Here is a 9,729-nt window from a genome sequence, read left to right as displayed (position 1 = left end):
ATGCATGCACAATAGATTTGCAGAGAATGCAGCTCAGATCACCACGGTGTCATTCAAACTTCCTCTGTGCAAAGGAGGCGGGGCAGAGCTGTGATAATTCCTTCTTGACTGACAGGTGGGCGGAGTCTGCCTGCCCAGCTGATGTTACGCTACGCGCTAGGTGGAGGGAGAGGGAAAGCATGTGGCGGAGTCTGCCCCCCGCCCAGCCAATGACGCACGAGAGTGAAAGAGCGAGAGCCTCCGGGCAGAGTCTGCCGGCCGACGACATAGGAGGAGGGGGCAATAGGAGGAAGGAAGGAAGGAGCAAGTGAGCCGCCGCTGAGAGTGAAACCCGCCGAGCCGCCGCTACTTGTACACAGAGCGGCGAGTGGGGGTGAATGTTACTGATGCACAGCGGGACGGAGCGGAATAATATCGGCAAAACCGCCGCTTTGACGATCACGGAATCGCCGTTTCCGTGATCGCGATTTCGATCCAAAAATGATAAATCATTCAGGCCTACTTGGCAGGCAGCCTATTGGGCCAATCAAAGTGCGGGGTTAGTGTCCTTTAAAGTGATTGCACCCGCATGGGCTCAGGGCAGGACGAGTGGAGCTCTCATCATTGCCAATTACCAGGCATAAGTTCGTAGCACTCGCTATGCTAATCTGATAAGGCATGTTGACTCTTATGAGGCATATTAACTCTGATAAGGTACGCTATTTGTTATAGTAAATCAACCCCATAGTGTAGTTATGTCACTAATGGGGATGGTAAATGATTCAAATAATTCTGCATTGATGCAGCTGTATGCAAATGTATGCACTCCCTTTGCTCATTAAATCAATTAATTTGACATGTTAAAATTGGGTTTGGTGACTACGAATTAAGTTACACAGTAGTACTATATGTACTTATGTACTCCCTGCAGAGGTGTAGTGAATCCACTGAGAATGTTGTGCACATTGAATGCAGAGGTGTTGTCTATTACCCCTAAACCTGGTTCAGATCATGCATGAAGAATGTATAATAGAGGAAGAATAGCCTCATTCTCCTGCAGAGTACCTGCACATCACTCTTACTTGTACCCACAGTTACATTGCCTAGGGTCTGATCCATGCTCAGATTGTGCATGAAGAATGTGTAATAGAGGAAGAATAGCCTCATTCTCCTGCAGAGTACCTGCACATCACTCTTACATGTACCCACAGTTATATTGCCTAGGGCCTGATCCATATTCAGATCATGCATGAAGAATGTGTAATAGAGGAAGAATCCCCACATTCCCCTGCAGAGTACCTGCACATCACTCTTACATGTACCCACAGTCACATTGCCTAGGGCCTGATCCATGTTCAGATTGTGCATGAAGAATGTATAATAGAGGAAGAATCTCCTCATTCCCCTGCAGAGTATTTGCACATCACTCTTACATGTACCCACAGTTACATTGCCTAGGGCCTGATCCATATTCAGATTGTGCATGAAGAATGTGTAATGTAGGAAGAATCTCCTCATTCTCCTACAGATTACCTGCACATCACTCTTACATGTACCCACAGTCACATTGCCTGGAGTCTGCTAGATGTTCTTTGTTCCTGTCTGTACGATCTACTGTACGCGGTAATCCCCATCTGGCAGCCGGGCAAACAGGAAGTGACACTTGCTTGCGTTTACTTCCTGGTTTTAGAACACAGAAGTGGGTGGAAGCACACGCGCCGCACCACTATCATTTGAAAAAAAGCATGCATCGCCATAGACTTACATGACTTCCGGCATGCTGCAGATCACCACACAGGAGCCCCACAGTTGTGTAAGCATTTACTTGCATTACATAGGGCACATCCAGCGCACAGCACTGCACCACAGGAAATGTAATTTAACCCATAGACTTACATTGCCCTGTGGCAGCAGTGCAGTAAAATTCCCCAACACCCCAGTGTGAAAGGCCTGACACGCACACATAGCAGAAAAATGATGCTTTTCTGTATGGACAAGTGTTATCCTAGCCTGGGGGAAATGTCTTGGCCATAAGTGTGACCCCAGCCTGAGGGAAATGTCTTGGCCATAAGTGTGACCCCAGCCTGAGGGAAATGTCTTGGCCATAAGTGTGACCCCAGCCTGAGGGAAATGTCTTGGCCATAAGTGTGACCCCAGCCTGAGGGAAATGTCTTGGCCATAAGTGTGACCCCAGCCTGAGGGAACTGTCTTGGCCAGAAATGTGACCCCAGCCTGAGGGAACTGTCTTGGCCAGAAGTGTGACCCCAGCCTGAGTGAACTGTCTTGGCCAGAAGTGTGACCCCAGCCTGAGGGAAATGTCTTGGCCAGAAGTGTGACCCCAGCCTGAGGGAAATGTCTTGGCCATAAGTGTGACCCCAGCCTGAGGGAAATGTCTTGGCCATAAGTGTGACCCCAGCCTGAGGGAAATGTCTTGGCCAGAAGTGTGACCCCAGCCTGAGGGAAATGTCTTGGCCAGAAGTGTGACCCCAGCCTGAGGGAAATGTATTGGACATAAGTGTGACCCCAGCCTGAGGGAAATGTCTTGGCCAGAAGTGTGACCCCAGCCTGAGGGAAATGTCTTGGCCAGAAGTGTGACCCCAGCCTGAGGGAAATGTCTCTTGGCCAGAAGTGTGACCCCAGGCTGAGGGAAATGTCTTGACCAGAAGTGTGACCCCAGTCTGAGGGAAATGTCTTGGCCATAAGTGTGACCCCAGCCTGAGGGAAATGTATTGGCCATAAGTGTGACCCCAGCCTGAGGGAAATGTCTTGGCCATAAGTGTGACCCCAGCCTGAGGGAAATGTCTTGGCCATAAGTGTGACCCCAGCCTGAGGGAAATGTCTTGGCCAGAAGTGTGACCCCAGCCTGAGGGAAATGTCTTGGCCAGAAGTGTGACCCCAGCCTGAGGGAAATGTCTTGGCCAGAAGTGTGACCCCAGCCTGAGGGAAATGTCTTGGCCAGAAGTGTGACCCCAGGCTGAGGGAAATGTCTTGGCCAGAAGTGTGACCCAACCTGAGGAAAATGTCTTGGCCATAAGTGTGACCCCAGCCTGAGGGAAATGTCTTGGCCATAAGTGTGACCCCAGCCTGAGGGAAATGTCTTGGCCAGAAGTGTGACCCCAGCCTGAGGGAAATGTCTTGGCCATAAGTGTGACCCCAGCCTGAGGGAAATGTCTTGGCCATAAGTGTGACCCCAGCCTGAGGGAAATGTCTTGGCCAGAAGTGTGACCCCAGCCTGAGGGAAATGTCTTGGCCAGAAGTGTGACCCCAGCCTGAGGGAAATGTATTGGACATAAGTGTGACCCCAGCCTGGGGGAAATGTCTTGGCCAGAAGTGTGACCCCAGCCTGAGGGAAATGTCTTGGCCAGAAGTGTGACCCCAGCCTGAGGGAAATGTCTTGGCCAGAAGTGTGACCCCAGCCTGAGGGAAATGTCTTGGCCATAAGTGTGACCCCAGCCTGAGGGAAATGTCTTGGCCATAAGTGTGACCCCAGCCTGAGGGAACTGTCTTGGCCAGAAATGTGACCCCAGCCTGAGGGAACTGTCTTGGCCAGAAGTGTGACCCCAGCCTGAGTGAACTGTCTTGGCCAGAAGTGTGACCCCAGCCTGAGGGAAATGTCTTGGCCAGAAGTGTGACCCCAGCCTGAGGGAAATGTCTTGGCCATAAGTGTGACCCCAGCCTGAGGGAAATGTCTTGGCCATAAGTGTGACCCCAGCCTGAGGGAAATGTCTTGGCCATAAGTGTGACCCCAGCCTGAGGGAAATGTCTTGGCCAGAAGTGTGACCCCAGCCTGAGGGAAATGTCTTGGCCAGAAGTGTGACCCCAGCCTGAGGGAAATGTATTGGACATAAGTGTGACCCCAGCCTGGGGGAAATGTCTTGGCCAGAAGTGTGACCCCAGCCTAATGGGAAATGTCTTGGCCAGAAGTGTGACCCCAGCCTGAGGGAAATGTCTTGGCCAGAAGTGTGACCCCAGCCTGAGGGAAATGTCTTGGCCAGAAGTGTGACCCCAGCCTGAGGGAAATGTCTCTTGGCCAGAAGTGTGACCCCAGGCTGAGGGAAATGTCTTGGCCTAAGTGTGACCCCAGCCTGAGGGAAATGTCTTGGCCATAAGTGTGACCCCAGCCTGAGGGAAATGTATTGGCCATAAGTGTGACCCCAGCCTGAGGGAAATGTCTTGGCCATAAGTGTGACCCCAGCCTGAGGGAAATGTCTTGGCCATAAGTGTGACCCCAGCCTGAGGGAAATGTCTTGGCCAGAAGTGTGACCCCAGCCTGAGGGAAATGTCTTGGCCAGAAGTGTGACCCCAGCCTGAGGGAAATGTCTTGGCCAGAAGTGTGACCCCAGCCTGAGGGAAATGTCTTGGCCAGAAGTGTGACCCCAGGCTGAGGGAAATGTCTTGGCCAGAAGTGTGACCCAACCTGAGGAAAATGTCTTGGCCATAAGTGTGACCCCAGCCTGAGGGAAATGTCTTGGCCATAAGTGTGACCCCAGCCTGAGGGAAATGTCTTGGCCAGAAGTGTGACCCCAGCCTGAGGGAAATGTCTTGGCCAGAAGTGTGATCCCAGCCTGAGGGAAATGTCTTGGCCAGAAGTGTGACCCCAGCCTGAGGGAAATGTCTTGGCCATAAGTGTGATCCCAGCCTGAGGGAAATGTATTGGCCATAAGTGTGACCCCAGCCTGAGGGAAATGTCTTGGCCAGAAGTGTGACCCCAGCCTGAGGGAAATGTCTTGGCCATAAGTGTGACCCCAGCCTGAGGGAAATGTCTTGGCCATAAGTGTGACCCCAGCCTGAGGGAAATGTCTTGGTCAGAAGTGTGACCCCAGCCTGAGGGAAATGTCTTGGCCATAAGTGTGACCCCAGCCTGAGGGAAATGTCTTGGCCAGAAGTGTGACCCCAGCCTGAGGGAAATGTCTTGGCCATAAGTGTGATCCCAGCCTGAGGGAAATGTATTGGCCATAAGTGTGACCCCAGCCTGAGGGAAATGTCTTGGCCAGAAGTGTGACCCCAGCCTGAGGGAAATGTCTTGGCCATAAGTGTGACCCCAGCCTGAGGGAAATGTCTTGGCCATAAGTGTGACCCCAGCCTGAGGGAAATGTCTTGGTCAGAAGTGTGACCCCAGCCTGAGGGAAATGTCTTGGCCATAAGTGTGAACTTTTTCTACTTGGTTTTCTCCAAGGTGATATTTTCAAAATTATCAATAAAATGCCCTTTAAACCGCAGCAAGCAAGAATATACTCAGAATAATTTTGATAGTACTTTTTCACCTAGTTTTTGGTAGTTTTTCAGTTGCAAAGTGCTGAAAAGTTATTTTAAATAGAAGATGAACAAGTACCGTATATACTAGGAGGAAAACGTTAAGTGCTTTATCTAAATACATTAAGCAGGATTTGTAAAATTCAGAATCCAACCCCTTAAACTGAAAATAAAAATGTGAGACTTCAGGAAAGTTCTTTATACTATTGTTATTTAGCTACTGTGAGCTGCTGATGAGGGAATATTAGACGCTCCCATTCATGCAGACTAACCTGAGGAAGGAGATATCTCCCTCTCTGTCTCTCTGTTTTTGTTTTACAGTCATAAGAACAAATATAAGAATCCATTTTATTTTATGTTTATTTTTTGTGTGTGTATCATTAGCTGAGCCTTTAAACGAGGTTAAAACTCATAATAATACATGTAACCTCCTTTCCTGAATAAATGTATCCCTATTTGTGACCTATAAATAGCTTTTTTATACCAGTTCCTATGTGTGCCTTTGCTCTGTGGCTTTGTATTAAAGTCTATGGCCAGTCTATATTGCAGCTCATTGTAACGCATGTGTTATGCAACTGACCTCTGTGAATCCAGCCGCAGCCTCACTGGGGAACGGTCGAGATAGAAAGAAGCAAAAATGTATTATATTTTATGGATCTTCGAAATGTGACAGAGAAAAATACTGAAGAGGCGATAGGAAAGGGAGACAATTAATTTGCTATTGGATAATATGATTTTTATATCTTTTTCTATAGGTTTTCCTTTTAATATACTGAATGCAATGTCATACGGAAATAATATTTCTGCGGGGAAATTAAATGTATTGATTTAACAGAACATACTATGCAATATGCATCATAACAACATAAGGGGCATAAATGTGGGCACCCCAACAGAGATAACATTTAGCAGCATTCACCCCCCCCCCCCCCCCCGAAACAAAACAACAACATGATATACCAGTGTTCCCCCCATAAATACACATTATTAGGCAGCAGTTGCCCCCCAAAATATACATAAGTAGGCAACATTTTCCCCCTATAGAATCACATTAAGGCAGCATTTATGCCCTTATAGAGGGATCGTCAGTCACAAAATCAAATTCCCTTTCCCCACTGCTCTGTGTTCATTGTGCTGCCAGGAACCTCACCCTGCACTGCAAGCTCTCCAATCTATTCAGAAATGTTTCTGCTGTAATAAATCTTATCTCAGTCACCCTGGCTCTATTTTTGCCATTGCCAACGAGAAGGAAGCTTGTCATCACCCCTCCCACATTCCTGCTCCTCACTGATTGGCTGAGGGCAGTTCAGGGCTGAGGGATTGGCTGAGGGCAGAAAAAAAAAGTAAGGGAGGGAATGACATCAGAATTGTAAGAGTGAACAGAGGCGCCAGCAGGATAAAAGGTTCTAAAATGCTTAAAATCCCTCAGGAGGTGGTGGTGGACTCGCCTCCTCGAAGCAGACAAGATACCGTCAGTTTAATGACAACAGGTTTATTAATATACTCCAAAATAAGTGATGGGCAGGTGATGTGTTTCTATGGGTGGGGAGGAGGCAAGTTGGGGGGCGTGTTTGTGGGCCAATAGGAGCAGGGGACAGGTTATATAACCTATTTTGGGCCAATAGGAGCAGGGGACAGGTTATGTAACCTATGTTGGGCCAATAGCAAGAGAGGATGTGGTTGTATAACTTCGGGGAACAGAAACTAAGGGCTCTTTCACATCAGAGCTTGCGTTGGAGAACGCTCAAAGCATACGTTTTGTTGTATGCGTTTTAATGCGTTTTGATATGCGTTGCACTGCAGTGAGTGTGCGTTTTTAATCCGTTTTCAATGCGTTACAGCACATAGGAAAACGCAGGTAATTTTTTTTTCTTTTAGTTTTCAACTTTCTACATTGTTCCTTGGTGGCATTCTGGGACTGATTGCCTGCGTTAACGGATTAAAAACGCGCATAGTGTGCGTTTTACATTGACTAACATTGTAACGCATAAAGCTAGCGTCGGCCGAAAAACTGCGCCTGGGTGCAGTGTAACGCAACGCACAAAAAGGCTGCGTTATATGTGAAAGCTAAAGTGAAAGTCTATGGACTTTCATTTCACCTTGGGTAACGCAAACTTTACCCTTTGCGTTGAAACGCCGAAAATCTGCCCTAATGTGAAAGTGCCCTAAACAAATGTGTGCAAAGTGTATCTATTCAGAGGCTGAATAGAGTACTGGTCAAGGGCTCTGCCTCTGGCACAGGAGCCCAAGGTTTGAAACCTGGCCAGGGTCAGTACCTATTTAGTAAGGAGTTTAAGGCAAAACACCCTAATATTGCTGGGTGGCCTCCTGAGCACGTCCCCAAGTGGTTATTTTTTATACTGCTTTGGGAAAGAAAGAATAGATAACAAATATCATTCATTCTAACAGACATAAAGTGCATATTGGTGCGTCTTTGCGCCCTAAAAGACTGTAGGCATAAAAGACATAATTAATCATTGACATACAAAGATATAATAAAAGTCTACATATACAAAAATAAATATACTATATATGGTATAATGTAAGACATATGAAATCGTTGTAAAAGTATGTACAAGTATAAAAAGAAAATAATATATAAAAAAAGTGTATAAGATGAAGTATAATTTAAAAGAGAGGACCATTAAAAGAAACTAGTATTGGATGAGTATTAATGAATTTTTTCCAGTTATTCGTTGAGACCTTCTGGAGCTATAGTTCTCAACATCTGTATCCAGAACATCTCACGTTTTTTTAGCAGGTCAAAGGAATTCAAACAGTTTTGTGGTATGGTTTCAATGAGGGTTATCCGGAATAGGTCTGGATTGCTATTGTGTATCGTAGTGAAGTGTCGTGATACGCTGTGCAGTGGGTATTTATTGAAGATGTTGCGTTTATGTTGACCGATTCTGCGTCTTGACAATTGGGTGGTTCTGCCCAGATCGGACATCAGAATTGGCTTCAGTTAGTGGGAATCAAGATGGCAAATGGCAGGAACAGAACACTGTATAAAATCCACTGAAATCAAAATGTGGACAGTACAATACATGTGTTATGTAAGTAGAACAAGTAGTTATCTACTTATATATGTTTTTTTTTCCTGGTATAGAATGGTTGTCCCTGCTGCTTTAAACACATTAGTGAATGCTTCCCCATAAAACATATTAGACAGAGTTCCCTTTAAAGTTGTTTTTTCTGTTTCCCCCAGTAAGTGCCCCCTAATATCCCTGGTGTCAGTGGCAGCACCTGAAAATGAAAGTAATGTACTTACCTGGCAGGTGACTCTTCTCCTGTCCTCCACCGCTGCTCCCTGATCTTCATTGCAGCAGCTCCGGCTGCACACCTCCCGCACTATGCTGACCGGCAGGACTGGGCTACAGGAAAATGGTGGCCGGAGCCCAGCACTGGAGACACAAATAGACTCCAGTGCTGGGCTTCAGATGCCATTTTCCCATAGCCCTTCTGTCAGACTGCCGCTGATACTCCTGCAGCCATCCCTGACATCTCCTGCACATCCTGGGGGCCCGATCTGCCATTTTCTCTGTGGCCCCTGGGGGACCCCTGACAGCTGCTAATGTTCCCCCTGGAGTCTGCAGAGCCAGGATCAGAATCACTGCTATAGACAAATGCGGGAAGCTGCTGCTGGAAACGATTCTGTGTTATGTAACAAAATAACTCCTATTAGAATGGAAATCTGATGCATCTCCAAGTATCTCTCCTGTGATTAGAGCTACTAATAAAGTTATTCCTCTGGATAATGTGCTGAATATCAGCTGTATATTGTTCCCACAATGTGACGTGTTCTGTTCCTCTGCATGGAATGTAAGATGTATCTAGAAGAAAGGAGAGAAGCAGACACTGCTGCATAAAATCCCTTTATTGTGGCCGGGTTACAGAGTGGTCAGCAGTGGGGGGAGAGGGTTGCCTGACAGCTGTTTCGCACGTATACAACCTGCTTCTTCAGAGGCCTCTGAAGAAGCAGGTTGTATACCTGCGAAACAGCTGTCAGGCAACCCTCTCCCCCCACTGCTGACCACTCTGTAACCCGGCCACAATAAAGGGATTTTATGCAGCAGTGCCCGTTTCTCTCCTTTCTTCAAGACGCTTTGGCATATCGGTGCACGTTGCAGGTAAGCCCACCTGTGGCCGTTCCATCCCTGCCGCATACTGGTGCCAGTTTTTCTATTGCTCTTTCTTCCAATATTATTTATTGTAAGATGTACTATTAACTGCATCAATTAGATTTACTGTAATAAATAAAAGTGTTTATAGCCAGAGCTCTCTGTAACATTGCAGGTCTGTAGTCTGTCACTGTCGATGGTCAATGAGATGGAGATAATTCTGATTTTATGCAAATTACACAACATATTTATGTAAATGTATTTATCTTGAAAATGGACCAATCAAATGAAGCTGAGTGGGATATGATTGGTCCATTTACAAGCTGCATACTTTTGCATAGTCCTGCAGCAACTTGGACAGACACAGGCTTGTTTC

The sequence above is a fragment of the Hyperolius riggenbachi genome, chromosome 10 (assembly GCF_040937935.1).
Source record: "Hyperolius riggenbachi isolate aHypRig1 chromosome 10, aHypRig1.pri, whole genome shotgun sequence".
NCBI classification, from domain to species: Eukaryota; Metazoa; Chordata; class Amphibia; order Anura; family Hyperoliidae; genus Hyperolius; species Hyperolius riggenbachi.
Note: the sequence above shows the minus strand (reverse complement) of the source record.